General features: G+C 48.2%; 1 protein-coding gene across 7 annotated transcripts in view; it reads left to right on the forward strand.

The window, feature by feature from the left end:
• The first annotated feature begins 12335 nt into the window (after positions 1–12335).
• The window catches only part of P4HA2 (prolyl 4-hydroxylase subunit alpha 2), a 34410-nt gene continuing 27456 nt past the window's right edge, over positions 12336–19289 (forward strand). The window contains exons 1-2 of one of the 7 annotated variants that reach the window (XM_055301923.1): positions 12336–12411; positions 13626–13794. The gene's annotated coding sequence lies outside the window, so the exon portion shown is untranslated. Of the gene's footprint in view, positions 12412–13076; positions 13159–13223; positions 13341–13477; positions 13795–19289 lie in introns of those variants that run through there. The other 6 variants (XM_055301921.1, XM_055301925.1, XM_055301924.1 and 3 more) reach the window with 6 other exon arrangements.

The raw sequence follows: 19289 nt of genomic DNA on the forward strand, positions 1-19289 counted from the left end.
GAAGGTCCTACCCGTCTCCTCTACTCTGGGAAGCAGAAAGGGGACCGGGACAGGTCGAAGTAGCCAATGTTCAATGACTTATTTAATCATGACTGTGCAATGAAGCCTCCATAAAAAGCCAAAAGGACTAGGTTCTGAGAGCTTCTGGGTTGGTGAACACACGGGGAGGTGGGGAAGAGCAGGTGCCTGCAGAGGACCTGGAACCTTCACACCCTTTTCCTATACCTTGTCCTACATATCTCTCCATCTGGTTGCCGTTTCATATAATTTATCGTATTCTTTAATAAGCTGGTATATGTAAGTGTTTCCCTAAGTCCTGTGAGCTACTCTAGCAAATTAAAAGTACCTAAGGAAGAGGTCGATTGAACGTCAACAGTCTATAGCCAGTGGATCAGAAACACAGGAAGTCTGGGGCTTATGATGGGGGCCTGAAGCAAGGGGTGGAAGGCAACCTTGGATGCCTGAGCCCTTAACCTGTGGAATCTCTTGCTATCTCTGGGTAGTTACTGTCAGAGTTGAGTTCAATTCTTGGACACACTGCTGATGTCTGAGAATCACTTGCTGTTGTGTTGAGGGAGATCCCTTCACATTGGAATTGGGTTTGGCAACACAGAAAGAAGATGAAAAACCAGAAATTAGATGAAAAGACTAATAAGGTAAGATTTATCCTTATAGTCACTTGGTGAGTGATAAAGCTAAAGTAATTAAGAATGTGGTGGTTCCATGGGGAAAAAAATACATCAACAGAACGAAAGTTCCCAGAAAGTGATAAAGGAAGCATTTTAATTCAGAGGATAGAGTAGTTTATTCAATAAATTAGGTTTATTTATTATCTACACACACAATTGTACATACTCTATATTTTTCCACGCTATAAAGTGAATTACAGATTGATTCACGGTCTTTGCAACATGTGTATTTTCATAAACTATTTATATACTTAAACACAAGGGCTGGTAGAAAATATAGATAAATATTTTTATAATGAATATCTTTTTCATCAAGGTAAACATTTTATTTATTTACTTTTAAAATATTTTACTTATTCATTTGAGAGAGAGAATGAGGGAGAGAGAGAGAGGGAGATAGAGAACAATGGGGGGAGGAGTAGAGGGAGAGGAATAAGCAGACTCCCCACTGAGCAGGGAGCCCTATCCCAGGATCCAGGGATCATGACCTGAGCCATGAGCCACTTGGGTGCCCAGCAAGGTAAAGATTTTAAATATGTTTTTCTATTACATATAGATAAAAAGTAGCCAAAATACAGTATAAACTATTGATAGTTGTTATTGCTGACAATAGCACTTCAGAACATTTGCATTTTCTAGGTTATTAGTACAGTTTTAATTTTATAAGATAAATTTGAATTATACTTGTAACTAGAAAAATGATAATATTATGGAAAATAAAGGCAAGGAATAGAGGATAAATACTGCTTCTTATATAATGTAAGAACCTTGTGGGATCTCCGGGTGGCTCAGTGGTTTAGCGCCTGCCTTTGGCCCAGGGTGTGATCCTGGAGTGCTGGGATCGAGTCCCACATTGGGCTCCCTGCATAGAGCCTGCTTCTCCTTCTGCCTGTGTCTCTGCTTCTCTCTGTGTCTCTCATTTTTTTAAAAAAATAAATAAATACATTTTTTTAAAAAAAAGAACCTTGCAATAACATACTTTCCTTTCCCTTTCTCTTGCTTTATCTTAGTGTCATTGTACATTTACTTCTACAAATGTCATCAACTCTACAATATGTGGTTACTGTTTTTAAATAGTCGTCTGAAATAACTTAAGAAATGAGAAAACATTTTGTTTCTACTTATTATATTTACTGATTTTTTTTTAGAGCTGAATTTCTGTGAGGTATCACTTCTTTTCAGCCTTAAAAATCTCCTGTAACATTTCTGGTAGGCAGGTCCACTGGGAATGAATCTCTCAGCTTTTATTATGATTTTTAAAAAAATTTTATTTATGATAGTCACAGAGAGAGAGAGAGAGAGAGAGAGAGGGGCAGAGACACAGGCAGAGGGAGAAGCAGGCTCCATGCATCGGGAGCCAGATGTGGGATTCGATCCCGGGTCTCCAGGATCGCGCCCTGGCCCAAAGGCAGGCGCTAAACCACTGCGCCACCCAGGGATCCCTATTATGATTTTTAATTAGTCCAAGAATATCTTTATTTTTCATTCCCTTTTTAAAGACAGTTTCTCTGGATGTAGAATTCTAGGTTGGTTTATTTTTTCTTCATAGCACATTTATTATTTAATATATTTTTCTATATTTCCATGTTTTTTGGCTTGCTTAACTTTTTCTTTTAAGATTTTTTTTTTTTTTTAAACTTACTGACAGAGAGAAAGAGAGAACACAAGCAGGGGTAATGGCAGAGGGAGAAACAGATTTCCATGGAGCAGGGAGCTGGAGGTGGGACTCGATCCCAGGACTCCGGGATCATGACCTCAGCCAGATGTAGACACCTAACTGATTGAGCCACCCAGATGTCCTGGCTTGCTTAATTTCCGGTGAGAGGTAAATAGTAATCCTTATCACTTTTTTTTTTCACTTTTCCTCTTAATACAATATGTTTGTGTTTTTTTCATTGTTTTTAAATATTCTCTTTGGCTTTAAGATATTTGACTATGATGCACTTAGGTGTGGTTTCCTTTGCATTTATCCCACTTGGGGTTTTATAATCCCAAACTTCTTCTGATGGTGAGTTAATAATTTTTATAATCAAATTTAGAATTAATTCTCCACACACACACACACACACCCTTTTTTTTTTTTAATTTTGCTTCACTCTCTCTTCATCTGGGACTCCAATTTTATATACATTAGATGTCATGATATTGTTTTAAATTCATTTCACCGAAGTTCTGTTGTGTTTTTGTTCTTTTCTTTCTGTTGTATATGTTTCTTTTTTTTTTTTTAAGATTTTATTTATTCATGAGAGACACACAGAGAGAAGCAGAGACACAGGCAGAGGGAGAAGCAGGCTTCCCTTGGGGAGCCCGACGTGGGACTAGATCCCAGGACACTGGGATCACGACCTGAGTCAAAGGCAGATGCTCAAACGCTGAGACACCCAGGTGCCCCTGTTGTATATGTTTCTATGTTTCCATTTAGATCGTTTCTATTGACTTGATGTCAAGTTCATTGAACTTGTTTTTTCAGTTTCTCCTCTCAAGCCTACCTAGTAAAATTTTAATTTTGGGTATTTTTCAATTCTAGAATTTCCATTCAGTTCCTTTTTAGTTTCTGTTTTTCTGCTGAGATGACTCATCTGTTTATTAATTATATTCATCTTGCCATTTAAAATTCTTGGACATATTACAATAATTTTTTTAAGTCTTTATCCGCTAATTCCAATATCTCTATTATCTCTGGATCTGTTTCTATTCATTTTTTTTTCCTGGTTATGGACTATATTTTCCTGCTTCTTCATGTGCCTGGTAATATTTGATCATATGCTGGCAATTGTAGAAGGTATATTGTTGAGAGCCTGGATTATGCTGTCTCCTTTAAAGAGTGCTGAGTTTGTAATGGTAGGCAGTAAATTTACCTGAGGCTTGATATGATCCTGTTGAGGCTTGATTTCAGGCTTTGTTAGGGTTAGTGTAAAATAGTGCATACAAAATGGCTAGAGCAGTTCCTATTCCTAAGGCATGGACTTTCTATGATTTTAATTAAATGTACAGGGTGGTCGGCAAGGTCTTGCCACTCTGGCTGGCCAGAACAGCTCTCAGCACTGTGTAACCTCTGGAACCCTTATTTAGTTTTGTTTTGTTTTTAAGTAGGCTCCATACCTAACATCAGGCCGGAACTCACAACCTCGAGATCAAGAGTCACATGTTCCACTGACAGCCAGTCAGGCACCCTAGAGATCCAGAGTTTTTAATCCACCAGTCCTTGTAGGTCCTTTCCCTGCATACGTGCAACTTAGACGAGATCTCAAGACCTCTATGTGTATTTCTAGATCTCCTTTTCCATGTGGTTCCCTCCTCTTTGATGCCCTGTCCCTCAGATTCAGCCAACTCTTCATCTTTTATCTCTATTATCTGTTTCTTCCACCCAGTGAGACCATTGCACCATTTGGGTTCCACTTCCCTCTGCCATGGTGCCTTAGTGCCAAAGTGCCCCAGGCAAAACCCTTAGTGAATGTGGAATTCATCTTTTGTTTTTCTTCTCAAGGATGAAAGCTATTTGATGTCCAATGCCTGTAATCAGTTGCTATAAATGTTTTATCTAGTTTTATAGTTGTTTACATTAGGGAAGTAAGTTTATTACCAATTACTCAGTCATGGTTGGAATCCAATAAAAATTTAAAAGGAGAAAGGAAAGGAAAGGAAAATGGGGAGCCTTAATTCAGGATGTGGATCTGATGCCACACGTGTCTAGAAATCTAATTTAGCTGAAAGCAGTTGTGTCAATAGGGGCTGCCCATCTCCAGTTCTTTCTAATCTGGCATCAGAATTGTATTGAATAAAACTTCCATTTCTGGCCATAATGGTAAATTGTATCAGACTAATCCTCCTTCCAACAACAACTATAAAAATTGAACAAAATATGTAAAAAACAATTATTTGAGAGCATTGGAGAACAACCAGTACAGGTAAAGATTGAAGGATTATGGTTCTTGAGAAAAGGGAGTTATAATAAATGTTCTACATTTACCTTGCATTTCCTGCACTGGTGCATGGTGGAGGGAATAGACCACGAAGAAAGCACCAGTCTTACCAGACAGGATGGGGATAGGAGTTCAGGAATGCCAAAGAGGCTAAAATTTAGGGGCAGAGGATAAATATCAAAGAAGGAGCCCAGTGAACAAATGTCTTTGAATTTATGGGTGAATGAGGGTGTAGTGGATTTCTGAGGCCTCAGGCTGAGTAGACCTACTGTGGAAGCCCTTCTAGAGCAGATGGCCCTGTCTGTTCCTTAGGATGGCCAGGGCAGTTCAAAGACAGCCTTGAAGCTAACATAGGTCACTGAGCCAGGCCCATAAGTGTAAGCTGTAGGCAACTTCTCCAAAATCCATTTCTTCCCGCTGGCTGATATTTTTTTGGTACTCCCCATTGGTTGGACCCAATTAGAAGTCACAGAAGCAGGAGAACCTATTGATGTCATCCACACAGGTTAGCTGCCAAGGGCACAGAGTAGGTGCAAAGTGGGGAGAGGAAGATGGATCCAAAGGGACTAGTAGAAGATGTCCAAGTCTGCCAAGTGTTATTTATACTTGGTACAGGGAAAGGGCTCCATATGTTAACTGCCCAATCCCAGAAGCAGCTGAGAGCATCAGAGAAACCCAGATAAGGACTGCCTGTTCCTGTTCTCCTAGCCCCTCTCTTCCAGGGTCTCACTTCAACAGGAGCCAGAATATTCTAGATATGTCCAGAATCCTGTCAATTGCCTCCCCCAGCCCCTTCCCTAACTTCACTGCGCTATTAGCCTTTATTTGTTCTTTAGGCCTGCTGGCTCTTATGCCCTGAGCCTCCTGTAAAGCTGTAAGTTAGCTTCACTGGCTCTGAAGAGCCCTGATCACCCGTGGCTGAGTAAGGGGTTTGGGATCCTGCGAACATCCTCCCTGCTTTTCCCACCACTAGGGGTCGCTGCATTGGTCATTGTCTATGAAAATATCTCTATCTGCCCCAGTTGCTCACGCTTATGTAGCTGTAAGCAAAGGATCTGGCTAAACCTTCCCAGGTTGGAGAGATATGGCATTGGGTCAGGCCCTGCGGGGCTTTTTCCAACGAGACTGGGACTGCTCCTTTAACTGGGTGTCCCATGGTGGGCGCCAGGCACCCTCTGCTGGCCAACCTCATTTTTGCAGCTGCAGCTCTCTGGGCAGGACCAGAATTCCCCCCCCCAAAGGGTTCTGAGGCCCTGATGCATCTTTGCCTGTGGACACAGATAACTGCTAGTGTCCTGGGAGGGAGCACAGAGAAAAATCCCAGATCTTGCAGAGGGCAGGGAACAGCCTGGCCTGGAGTGTTGGGATGGGAGAGCACTCTTTTCCCCTAGGACTGCAGAAAAGTGAGTGTCTAATAGCACAGCCATTGTGGGAAAGCCATCTCTCCACCTTCACCACCTAGATTACTTACTCCTCAGCCAGGGAGACTCCTTGTCCAAGCCATTCCTGCTCTTCTTTGGGCTCTGTTTCCTGCAAATGATAGAGGTGGAAATCTTCCTGATTCCAAGCCTTATCTGGCTGGTTTGTGATCAGGGATAATGTTAGATTCTGGTTCAAAGTCAACATCAGATTCTGAGTCAGAGTCAAGGTTAAGGGCAGAGCCAGAGTACAGAACAGAGGAGTTCTTCCTTCTTGTGTGAGAGGCCAAGTTCCATAAGTTTGTGCATGCATGCACATTCTTCTGTGCATGTGTGTCTAGTGGGTAAGGACACTCCCACCAAAAGCTGTGGCCAAGTTGTTGTGTCTTTCAGGTACCAGAGGTATAGGGATCATCAGGCTTCGCATAGGTTCACACAAATGTTGGAGACAGGAAAAAAAAAAGGAGAACTATCTAAAGAAAGTATAAATACTCAATGCTAGCAAATGTAACATTATGTCATGGAAACTGGTCAAAGGTGCTTCAGCCAGGTGTTTGCTGGATAAGTATAAAACACAATTTTGTGGGATGTGGGTGCATTAAAATATGTTTGATGTGGTGTCAGGTAGTTAGGGCCTCTAGAGGAATGTGTGCTCTGGCCTTTCAGTGGTAAGTAGGTTGGAGTCCCAGGCAGAGTTCCACGGGGGCAGCAGACAGGGCTCATCAGCAAGCTTAGATGATAGTGTCTACTCAAGGGACAGGGGGAGAGTTTGGAGCCACAACCAGACCTGATACAGGTAGGCAAGTTGAGGGCAGGAGAGAGCCCACAGGCGAGGGTGGGATCTTTTTTCTTTTTTTTTAAGATTCTATTTATTTATTCATGAGAGACACACACAGAGAAGCAGACATGTAGGCAGAGGGAGAAGCAGTTCCCTGAGGGAAGCCCTATGTGGGACTCAATCCCAGGACCCCAGGAATCCACCTGAGTGAAAGGCGGAGGCTCAACCACCGAGTGACCCAGGTGCCCTGAGGGTGAGGTCTTTGAGACAGGTGTAAGCAGACCTCAGTCACATGGGTGACACAGGCTCTTGTGGAGTTAGATCTACAAAAGCTTATGGTGATTTTGTACAAATTAGCAGAGGATACCTGCTTTTCAACTCATTTTATTTTATTTTATTTTATTTTATTTTATTTTATTTTATTTTATTTAATATTTTATTTATTTATTCATGAGAAACACAAAGAGAAAGAGAGAGAGAGGCAGAGACACAGGCAGAGGGAGAAGCAGGCTCCATGCAGAGAGCCTGACGTGGGACTCGATCCTGGTTCTCTAGGATCAGGCCCTGGGCCAAAGGCGGCGCTAAACCACTGAGCCACAGGGCTGCCCTCAACTCATTTTGTTTTTTATCTACTGGAAGGTTGTTGTAACAAATATGTAAATCTGTAATGTCTGTGATGTGAATGGAGCTCCCTGGTTTACACAGTACAGAATTTGCACAATTAGACTCACAGGGTGACTCACAGATGCATTGACTGACACCCATCTCACTGCAAAAAGGATATGAGGTGCCTTGCAAACATGTATCACTATAGCAAGATGGGATACATTCACTGAAACATAAGAGGGCATATGAAGCACAGGGAGAGGAAGGGTAGCATTAGTGAGTGAGTGTCAAAACCATCATTAAATGGATGGTTACCTTATGGTGAGAGGTGTCTGGTGATTAAGGAAACCAGACATTGTGATTAAGATTCTGAAGGTTTCAAGTCTGAAACCTTGAAGGGTGCTGATGTGTTCTCTGTGGGTATCCAACTCGCTCCCTACTCTTGTGTTGTCTGGGGGTTGCCACTGATTCCCTGCAGCAGGCCCTGCTCTAGGAGCAGAGTAGAGGAAGCCAAGGGTGAAAAGTCCTCATTCTGGACAGGAGGTAGGTCCTTATCCCCAAAACAGAGCTCAAAATAGGGAGCAGAACATTTAATAACTGTTTGTTGAATAAAAAAATGAGTGAATAAAAGCCCTCCCTATTTAGCACTTTATAATTCTCAAGTCTACCCATTTCTCCTCCCTGTATGCCTTGCCATTTCTCAGTTCAGGCCACCATCAGCTGCCATCTAGACTCTGTGCCACCTCCCTCCCTATCACCTCTGGGCTCTGCTCCTCCCCTCTCCTCAGCGGTAGACATCCAGGGTGCTTTCCCTAAACCTAAATGCTCCTTCCTCTCAGATGATCTTCATCTGGGACTTCTGCAGCCTTACCACTCATTTCTCCCTTTCCTTCTCTGCTGGCTTTCTGACATTTTGACAGATCTGAGAATATACTAAAACCACTGTACTTTCAGCCTTTTAGAAAGTAGCTAAGTCAGATGTCTAATAGCTATCCCAACATTCATCCCATCCTCACTCATCCATAATCCCCACCAAGTCTCAATTTGGGTTCAAGGTTCAGGGCAGGGAGAGGGGAGGAATGAGGGGCTTCTGTGTTACAATCATAGTAAATTTTAAAAGTGTGATTTGGGCAGCCCAGGTGGCTCAGAGGTGTAGCGCCGTCTTCAGCCCAGCGCGTGATCCTGGAGACATGGGGTGGAGTCCCACGTCAGGCTCCCTGCATGGAGCCTGCTTCTCCCTCTGCCTGTGCCTCTTTCTCTCTCTGTGTCTCTCATGAATAAATAAATAAAATATTTAAAATAAATAAATAAAAGTGTGATTTATCTGTATATATCAAAAGATCAGGATTGGTAAGCACCATACCTAGCTGACTACTGGTCCTCTGGGCATTTGCACTAGCTGAAGTTTCTTGCCAAAGATGGAAGGGAGGAGGGCACCGTGAGGGAGGAAGCCAAAGTCTAAGCCTGCTATCTTTATCACTAGGGCCTGCCCTGGACCTGCTGGGTAATTACAGCTCCGAAGGCCCTGGGACTCCTCTCTCCACCCTGTAATGACAGCCTAGCTTGTGCTGGCTCTGCTGTTTTGGGCCAGGTCCACAGGGGAGGCAGCTCGGGAGGGACATTCTATGGGGCCTGTCTTATTTTTTGCATGCACCACAATGGGCTTAAGGATTTGCAGGGCACTTTCTGGGGACCTACTTGGCTTTGTTCAAGGATGGCCCCTCAGAGTTCTGGGGGATTTTGCCAGATTCTCTTTCCCTTCTCCGGGGTCATGCACCAAGCTGGTCCTGGACCAGACTATCTGGGAGGCTCTATTTCTGAAGCAGTAGGGCCACCACTAGGTGGCCCCACTCAAACTTCACCTTCTACTCTGTTGCTGGTCTCGAAGCAAGTACTGGTCAATTGAGACATCTAATCTTTCCTTAATACCTAAAGGGAAGAAACTGGAATGGTAAAGGTGGTGGCCCCAGGGCCCAGTGGACAGCTGTATGCTGAATGTGCTGCAGTGTACAGATGTGTGTCAACATATACAAGGCCTTCTGTGCAGCATTGGTTGACCCGGGGCCGGGGGTGGTGGTGGTGGGCACTGCTCTGGGGAATTTCATGGTGGGACCAGGTGCTTATAAATCCGGACCATGCCACCGCAGCTGCTGTGTGGTTGCCAGGGTCTGCAAGAGTCATTAGCAGCCAGGGAGATCTCAGTGCCAAATGGTGTATCCTGCCCCACACCCCCCTTCCCCAGAGATCACAGGTAAACTGGGGGAAATCAGGGTCAGTCTGAGGAGGCCTCTGTTTAGAATGAAGCACTGTACCCACACACCTCATCCAGTTACCTATCCACCACATAGGTGGTATCCCAGTGTTTTTGCCATCCCTTCTGGAGAGACACCAGGTCCTTCCCTTGGGATGGTGGTGGTGGGCAGACAAGTCTAGTCTACCAAGTAACATCTATGATGGGGAAATGTGTTGGGGAAGAAAATAGAAATGACTGGGAGATGTTAATTTCATTTCCCAAGACACAGAAAATGCTAGAGCAGAAACAGTTCTGGGCTGTGGGTAAGGAGGGGGATGATAATTAACTCACTCATCAAGTGGCTGCAAATAAAAGGCTATGTGGGTCTAAGTGGGCCTGGGCTAGAGATTCAGACCTGAGAGTCATGGATTTACCCAGGCCTAGTAGTTCCTGGAAGGTATGACGGAATGTCATGGGTAGTGAGTTGAATGGTGGCCCCTAAAAGGATATAACCATGTCCTAATACCTGGCCCCTATGCATGTGAATTTATTTGGAAGGAGAGACTTTACAGATGTAATTAAGGATCATGAGATGAGATTATCTCGATTACTGAGGTGGCCCTAAATTCAATGGCAAGTATCCTATAAGAGACAGGAGAGAAGATTCAGGCACTAAGGAATGAATGGGGTCCAGGACTCTGAGGGCCTGTGGAGGAGTTAGCCAGGTCTTTGGGTACTGCAGTGCAGTGGAGCATTAAAGAGACATCTATCCTTTCACATAGTCGGCCAGTGTTTATTGAGCTCAGTTCTGTGATTGGAGCCAAGGATACGATCATGGGTGAAAATACACAAGTAATGTACTCCTGGAGGCCCTGGGCCAGTGGAGGAGGCACACATTAATCCAACGATCATTCAACTATATTAACTGTGGCAAGTGTTACAAGGCACACAGGGCACGAGAGGCTGTTAATAAAGGAGGCTTTGACCTGGCAAGGGACATGAGAAAAATCCTTCTAAGGGGATGTTAAGGATTTAAATGGAGGAGAAGGATGAATTTTCTAGACAAAAAGAAAAGCACGTGCAACGGCCTGGCAGTACAGTGGGAGAGAGGATGGTCAGTTAGAGGGATGAGAAGAAGGTCAGCGTGACTAGAGAAGTGAACAGGGCCCAAACCATGTGGGGCCTTACGGGCTACCTTCAGGATTTTTCCTAAGAGCCATGCCATTTACTAAGCTGTTTGTGGTGGGTTCAGACCTGAATTTTGAGGAGACTACCAGAGCTGCAGTGTGTACAGATTGGTGAGAGATTTAGGCGGTAAAAGTGAATGGACATGGGATCTTTGCCCCCAGAGCAAAGACAGGCTCTGGGGGCAAGGCAGAGAGGGAGATGCTGGGTGTGATTGCTAGGCTTCTGGTTAGGTGCCTGATGGGGACGGGAGGTGGCTCCTTTACTGAAGCAGGGAGTTGAAATGTGTGGAGAGGAGAAGGAGAGAGACCATGAATTCAGTGTTGAGCATGTTGTGGATGGAGTACCTGTGGACACTGAATTGGAGACGTAGACCCAGCAGGTAGTTCTGAGTCTGGAGCTTAGGAGTCAGGGTAAATATCGAGAAATATGTGAATCATTGATGTAAAGGAAGAAATTAGAGAAGAGGAAAGAAAGTAGGATGCTCAGGCCTGAGCTTTGAGGAACCCCCAAACCTTACTGACTAATGAGGAGAGGGGGAGGCGAGGATGTCCTAGGAGGGAAAACGCTGGGGGAAGTGGTGGCCAGACTGATGGGTGGAAACCAGGAAAATGAGCATTCCAGGGAGGTGGTGGTCAGATACTACTGGAGAGTCAAATTCTGACCCGGGTTTCAGCAGATGAGAACTAAAGAGAGGCTATTGAATTTTGACACTTGGAAGTTACAGAAAGTTTATTGAGACCTGGTTTGGTGTTGTGAGGACACCAGAAAGTCCAGCGTAGGAGCCTGAGGGGTGGGAGAAACGAGGACAAGGATTGACAGACTATTCTTTCTGGGGATTTGCTGGGATTGAGGAGAGAGACACTGCAGTCGTTGGTGGAGTTGAATGAGGGTTTCATTTTCACACTAGAGGCTTAAATGTATTTATAGGTCAAGGGAAGAATCCAGTTCAGGGGAGGGGGCAGTTGAATATTCAAGAGAGAGAAGGGATGATCCACAGGGCAAGCTCCTGAGAAGGGGGTAGGATTCGGAAATCTGGGCAGGCAGAGGGAGGCTCCTCCGCATAACAGGATGTAGCAGACGCAGTTAGCTTTCTGTTTGGTTTTAGTTGAGCTCTGGCTGGTGGCTGACGCAGGCCGGAACAGTGGCTGGTTCCCTATTTAATGTGTGCTGTGTGTAGTTCCATGCCTATGCTCGTGCCTTCCCCAGGTCTGGGCCGCCAGCCTGGACAGAGTGCCATAGGGAATATCCCCACACAGCCTGGGCGGAGGCTGGGCACCTCCCACTCTGGGCTAGCTCGCTGATGAGATTCTCAGACCGTGTTTCCCCTCATTCATGATCAGGAAGGTTCACAGAGCAGGCGTGGGAACCTGCTTGGCCGCCAGGGCCTCCTCCAACTCAGGCGGAGATTTGCGGCATCCCAGCCTCCATTCCCTCACACACCGGGCTAGGTAAATGAGGTGTCCACTCTTCTTGGCCCCTGTTGAATGAAGGGGTTTGGGCAAACCAAGAGTTGGCCCCAATATGCTACCCCCCACCTCAGCCTTTGGTTGGGCCGCTTCTCATCAACCCATCACCCGTAAGTACGTCACCAGGAGGAGTGCCTGACTCTGGAGCGGGGGACGGACAGAAACCCTTGGGGGAGCTTGGTCCTGTGGGGAGGACCCCAGGTCCCCCGTATTTTTCAAGGTCTTCTCCACTGGTCTGTCCATTCCACGGATGCCCGGGCCCCGGCCCCCCGGGGGCCCCACCCCGCCCTGTAACTCGGGAGTGGTGACGATGGGGAGGGGCTGCAGGAGCCAGTGCCCGGCAGGACCCCCGAGAAGATGCGCAGGAGCCCCGGCCGGGGAGTCCCCACGGCACCGGCGCGGGGTCGGGTCGCGCGCGGGCGCTTCTGCAGCCGCGGGGAGGCTGGGAGGCAGGGAGGGCCGGGGCCCGCAGGTGGAGCGGGGCGAGGGGAGGCGGGCGCCGAGTACGTGCGGCGAGCTGCCGGCGGCATGACGGGCGGGGAGCGGCTCCCGCCGGCCCGCAGCCTGCTCCCGGCCCCGGCCCCGGCCCCGGCCCCGACGCGCGCGGCTGCCCGCCCCCCCCCAGCCCCCGGGCGGCTGGCGGGGACGACCCCCGGCCGAGGCTGCCCGGGCGCGGAGCCGGGGCAGGGGCCGCCCGGCGTGCTGGGGGGGGGGGGGCGGGAGGTGGGGACGTGGCGACGGCTCAAGCGGGCGGGGCCGGGCCGCGGCGGGAGGCGGAGCCGCCCGGGGAGGAGGCGCCGAGCGGGTGGGCGCCGCCGCGGGAGGTGCCGGAGCCGCCGGGGGCCGCGCGTGTCCAGGTGAGCGCCCCGCCCGCGCGGCCGCCCGGGCCCGGCCGGGCTGGAGCGCTGGCGGGGCGGCGGGAGCTGGGGGCCGGGGGCGTTCAGTGCGGCCGCAGCCCAGAGCCCGCCGCCCTGTTTCTCCTCCCGCCCGGGTTCCTGCCCCGCCGCCCGCGTGCCCTCCCCGAGCTCGGGGCGGTGAGGTCAGCGGCGCCCTTCCTGCCGGTCCCTCGGCGGCCGGGCCGGGCCGGGCCGGGCGGGGCGGGGCGGGGCGGGGCACTCGGCCGCCCGGCCCCGGCAGGCTCCCCGGGAACGGGGGCGGAGGTTGGGGCGGAGGCGGGGCCGTCGGCCGGGCCCCCGGGGACCGCTTAGCGTGAGCGCGGGCCGCCTTGCTCCCTCCCGAGGGCTGGAGCCCCCGGCCCCGCGGGGTCCGGCTTGGTGCTCAGGAAACGGGCTGTCGGTTGAGAAACTCTTTTCCTCCCCTCTAGACGTCTGCTTCCAACGTGCGCTGTTTTTCCTTAGCAGCTGGGCAGACCTGTGGTAGCAAGTTAACGAATTCAAATAACGACGCCTTCTGTGTGTCGCGCAGCGAGGAGTTGCCAGCCCGCCGGGGCGGACGGATTGAAGACTGCGAAAGTCCAGACCCAGAACAGTGTGGTGAGTGCTGTGCTGGGAGGGAGTAACCAGGCTGTGGCTCTTTGGTAGAGGACAGGATGCTTCAGGCCAGAGGGCTTCCTGGAGGAGGCGGAATGGTGGAGGAAGGCTGAAGAAAGGGTAACCTGGACAGAGCAACGGTGTGTGTGAGTGGGAGCAGGCCGGGGCACTCCAGTAGAGGTAGGGGGGTTGAGGAAGGGACATTTAAGGGGGTAGCTGCCAGGTGGACCCTATGCGCTACGGTTTCAAGTGAGAGGGCAGTGCCTAGTACTGTGCTGTGCATGTGAGTGCTGCTCAGCAGGAGCACAGATCAGGGCACTTCCTACCTCGGGACAGTTGGGCCCCTGGCCTTGTATTCTAATGTGACATCTTTAAGATGGTGTAGCACATTAGTGTGCCTCCCAAGACTGAGACTGGTGTTTCTGCTGGAGAGTGCCAGTTAAAGCTTGTACCGCCACCGCGGCCTCCTCCTCCTCCTCTTCTTCAAGATTTTATTTATTTATTCATGAGAAACACACAGAGAGAGGCAGAGACATAGAGGGAGAAGGAGGCTCCCCCACAGGGAGCTGATGTGGGACTCCATCCCAGGACTCCAGGATCACGACCTGAGCCAAAAGCAGATACTCAACCACTGAGCCACCCAGGTGCCCCAAGCTTGTGCTTCTTACTATAAACCCTTTGAAGCCTGAGAGCCTTAGCCTTCTTGCAGGAGATGCTGGTTCTGAGAGCAAGGGTTGGGGGACATCATTTTGTAGCTGAGAGCATTCTCACCTGTCCCAGATTTTGCCAAAATCCACTGTCCACCTAAGAATTTGTAGAATGTTTTTGCAAGCTGCTGCTGCAAAAACACATATGGAACAACAGGTTCCATGATTTACTCCTCTGTTCAATGAACCACGATTTCCTTTGGCTGATGTTTAAACTGCCCCTGAAGTGTCCAGGGTACAGCCTCTCATTGTGATTCTGGGACTCAGAGCCGAGCCCAGCTTCTTCTGTTCATTTCAACATACTCACAGGAGCATGCTTTGAATCCTTTTTTCTTCTAGTTTTTTTTTTTTCTTATTCTCAGATGGCCAAGTATGTCCACTGTGCATCCCCAGCCAAGGAGGCCACGTAGCAAGGATGGAGTGAGTTGGCTGGCGGCCTCATCCCAGAGATGATGTCTTATTGGGCCACCCTCATTCTCCAAGAGCTCAGTAGACAGACATGATGACAACTAGGCATTGCCTGTGACTTGTGATAGACCCTTTTACCCAGTAGGAGGTTCTGAAATGGGCTGCCTGGGAAAATGTTTACTTAGCCACTGCTATAACCCGTACACAGCTGATATCTCTCTTCATTCCTTGAGTACCTACCCTGTGCCTGGCTTCTACTTGGAGCGTGCCTAGGGGTGGAATTAGGAGGGAGAGGAGAGGGAGGTGGTATTGACGCTATCCTTGCTGGTGGGTAACTCATAGTCTGCCTGAGATTGCTGCTTCAAGTTGGCAGCTGGCCATGTGGCAGAGGAAGAGCTCAAAGCGTGAATATTCATCAGAAGGAGAGACTGTGTGGGTGCAGCCCTGAGGAATGACTAGGATGAGGGAATCTGGGATCTACTCATTTCCTGATAGAGCCTCACTTTTACTCTGCCCTCCCACATCCATGGGAGGTTCTGAGGCTGGATGCAAGACCTTGGCTGATTTGTGGCCACGCTGGCTGATAGTACATTGGGTTGGTGGGTGTGTCCCTGGCTCTTGGGATCTGTCAAGAGTTTAATTTTATGCAGATGGTGATTGGCAGGAAATGCTGTGATGCAGGCACGTGCAAGCCTAGACAGAATGCTAGAGCGAGAGTTAAACTTTGATTGCTTGAATCTGGCAGTTTGGACTTTTGAAGTGTCCCAGAGTGGGACATCAGCCTGTCTTAGAGGGAGAGGGCTAGTGGTGCCTGTGGTCTCTGGGGTTTTTGCTGGGGATACGGAATGAAGGATATAGTTTTTATTCTCAGAAGGGGTGGAGGGAAATGAAAAATCTGGACTAGACTTCTTGAAGCCTTAGAAGAGAGTTTTTGTTCAAGTGGTGTCATTGCCAGCAAGAGGATTAAGTATATGGGTAGTGAATTCTCCAGCTCAGATTGGATCTGTCTGAGCTTGTTCACAGTCCAGTACCTGCTTTAACCCTTTTAGGAAGTGCTTGCTGGAGTATAGTTTGCTTTGTACCTGGCACTTCTGAGGACCAGGGTGTGGCTGAGATCCTGAGCTGAGGCCTGGTACTTGTAGGAACTTGGAACCAATACGTCAGAGGCATAGAAATACAAGAGATCCTAGAGTATTAGTCCAATCCCCTGCCTTTTACTGGAGAACTTTATTTTCTTGATGAGCTATAGAGCCAGTGATTGACCTGTTCCAGAGTTATTTTCCTGATGATCAATGTGCTGCATTATACCTGACTCTGCTCTCTCCTAAAGTAATATTTCATTTCTTTTGGTCCTTGTGGGATGTGGAGATTGCCCAATATCTGCTTGTTTTCATCTTCACTGTCCCCTAGACTGGACTGTATTCATTTCCAGGGATTAGCCAGGCAGCTGGCCACTTAAGGTCTACTGGTGTTCCTCTAGTACCCTTGGTGCTGATATGTGGAATAGGTGTGCTTGATGGTAGGCTGCACACTGATAATTGTCATCTCATTCAGTCCTCACTGTGAGGTATAGGTCCTAATGTTATCACCATTACATAGATGGGAAACAGGCTCAGAAAGATCTGGAACTTGTGTAAAGTCACAAAGCTAGGAAGCGATGGTAGAGCTGAGATTGAAGTTGGGATTATCTGACACCTGACTATACAGGACTACCTTGCCCTGAGCTGGGCTGATTGGTCATTTCTGAGTGCTGTGATGTCTGAGGCTGGAGTGACTGCTCTCACCCGAACTCAAGGCTCCATGTTGCTGTTGACTTTTTGGTGGGGGGACACCTGGGTGGCTCAGCAGTTGAGCGTCTGCCTTCGGCTCAGGGCATGATCCCAGGATCCTGGATCGAGTCCCACGTCGGGCTCCCTGCATGGAGCCTGCTTCTCCCTCTGCCTGTGTCTCTGCCTCTCTCTGTGTGTGTCTCTCATGAATAAATAAATAAATCTAAAAAAAAAAAAAAAAGACTTTTTGGTGGGGATCCAGCCTGGTTTGTTATGGAGCTGATTTGTGAACCATGATAAAGTCCTTGACCTGGGCAGGCCTGCTCGTCGTTTTGGGAGACCCTTCTGTTGTAAGACAGTAGATGTTACTGAGTAGGATTGAATGTTTGCGATACCTAGTGGAAAGTGTGTTTTGGGTTTGAGTCTCAGCTCTGATACTGATTTGTGGTAGCATGTCAGGTATGCAGGAAACTCTTGCTCAGCCTTATTTATCTAGTTTTTATATCTGAAATGGAGATGATTATCTAGTTTACAAGGTTTTGGTGAGGATTAGATGCTAGAATTGAAAGATTTTTGGAAATATGAATAGTGGTTAGCTTAGTTGCCAAAAAAGCAGAACCTGGGGCAGTGCTTAATGCTTTATTGGAGGGTGGAATACAGCAAGGGTAAGGGAAAAGAAACTTGAAAGAAGGATGGGAAGCACAAGGTAGTGCTTTAGCAAGCTGGTCAGTTTGTACAGAGATGTAGTAGTTGTTTAGCCATGTGGGTTATCTCTGGGTGAGCTCTGCAGAAATTCCATGCCACGGAACAGTTCAGCAGTGGAGGCCTGGTGAAGGAATTTATCTGCTGGCCTCCTCCTGTCTTCTGTCTTCATTGGTCAAAGTTGCCTCCTCGGAGCTAGCTCCCTCTTGCTCCTTGGTTGCACTAGCAAGGTCCTCCAGTAGCCACAGGGAAGGCCAGTGTGGTACTTCTGAAAGTAGCAGGAGGAGCCAGAGATATGGGGCTTGCCCACATGCTTCCACTGAATCTGAGGCCCAGGAAGAAACCCAGGGCCCAGAAGACTGGCCTCTTGGTGAGGCCAAGAGACTGTGAAGTGGTACATGGGAGGCATTCTGTAGATGGCTTTGTGGATTTTGTCCTCATGTGTAGTCCCTTCTAATGAGTTACTCTCACTTAGATTGCCAAACCTCTGCCAAGACCCTGAGTGAAAGTCCAGTTTGGTCTTTACATGTTGATTTTGCCTGGCCACTGAAGCAGGAGACTTTGTGGTTTTGATGGTACCCAAGTGGGAAGTACAAATCAATGTGTTCCTGTACCTGATAGAGAAGTATAAGGATGGATGCAGATGAACATCTAGGTTTCTGTGAAGAAAGTCCTCAGTTAAGAATATTTTCCAGGGAAGGTAAGCATTTGGAGCTAGGAAATGTAGACTCATGAGATAGAGCTAGAGAGGGCTGGAGGGCCATGTCATATAGAGTCAGGAAGGCCTTTGGGGGCTAAGGAGTTTAGACTTTATTGCAGGGGCAGTGGAGAGAGAGACCAAACGAGGAGCTGCAGTAAGCCATGCTGGCAGCTTTGTAGAGCAGAGCTGGCAGGGGGGGCGGGGGAGGGCTGCTGAATGAGAGGAGAGAGCAATGCCGACAGGGGCCAGGATGGCTGTGGGGGGGAATTGGTGGTGGCTCACACCAGGGTGATGACTGAGGCCTGACGTCAGGTGAGGAGGGGTAGCTCCCATTCTCTCCAGAGGGTGAGCTTCTAAGCATGAATGGACATCCACGTGCCTAAGTTCTGGGGCCTCCAGAACGCACAGGTCCTCTGGGCTATCATTCCAGAGTTGGCTACACCACTTGGAGGCAGGGCCACAGGGGGGGCGCCCTTTTTAGAGAGCTTTTGCTCCCTCACAGAAGGCAGGCAGCTTCTTGATGAGTGCCAGGCAAGACCTGCTTGTACTCAGCAAACCCATGTTCTGTCTCTAGGCTGTTAAATACATTGTTAAAAGTCAAGCTGTTGCGTTTGGGTTGCAGCTGGGAGCTTGGCAGGGATCGGTGCCTGATGAGGTAAGGGGAGAAGCTAAGGACGCTGCTGTTTTGCAGCTGGAAACTTTTTATGGCCATTTGGCCAGATTGTAAATGTCCTTTCCAAAGAGCAGGCTTGTTGGGGCTCTGATTGTATGTCTTGGAATTTGCCTGTGCTTAGAAACAGTGCTGGTCACCTGGTGAGTGAATCACTGTCATTGGGGTGTTGGTGGGCTTTGGAGGACCTCTCTGTTGGACCTCTCTGTTGGGGTCCAAACTTGGGACTTAATATGCATACAGTATCCATTCTTAACAATCCATAACAATCCATTGAGTGGAAAAAATGTAAAATCTTCTGTTGTTGTTTCTAACTTGAACAAGTCTGTGGTGAAGCATTGTTTGTTGGGTACATGATAACGGGCCAGACATTGTTCTAAACCTGGGATGCATCACAGATAAAAGTATTGGTTTTTCTCCTCAGGGTTGGTGCCACTTTGTGTTTTGTTTTTCATAAAAGGAGATTTGACGTTGCCCATTTCCTGGCCTATTCTGGAAATCCAGAAGGATTTCTGAGGGGTCCTGGAAGGGCTTTTAAAGGC

The sequence above is a fragment of the Nyctereutes procyonoides genome, unplaced genomic scaffold, assembly GCF_905146905.1.
Source record: "Nyctereutes procyonoides isolate TBG_1078 unplaced genomic scaffold, NYPRO_anot_genome, whole genome shotgun sequence".
Lineage (NCBI taxonomy): Eukaryota > Metazoa > Chordata > Mammalia > Carnivora > Canidae > Nyctereutes > Nyctereutes procyonoides.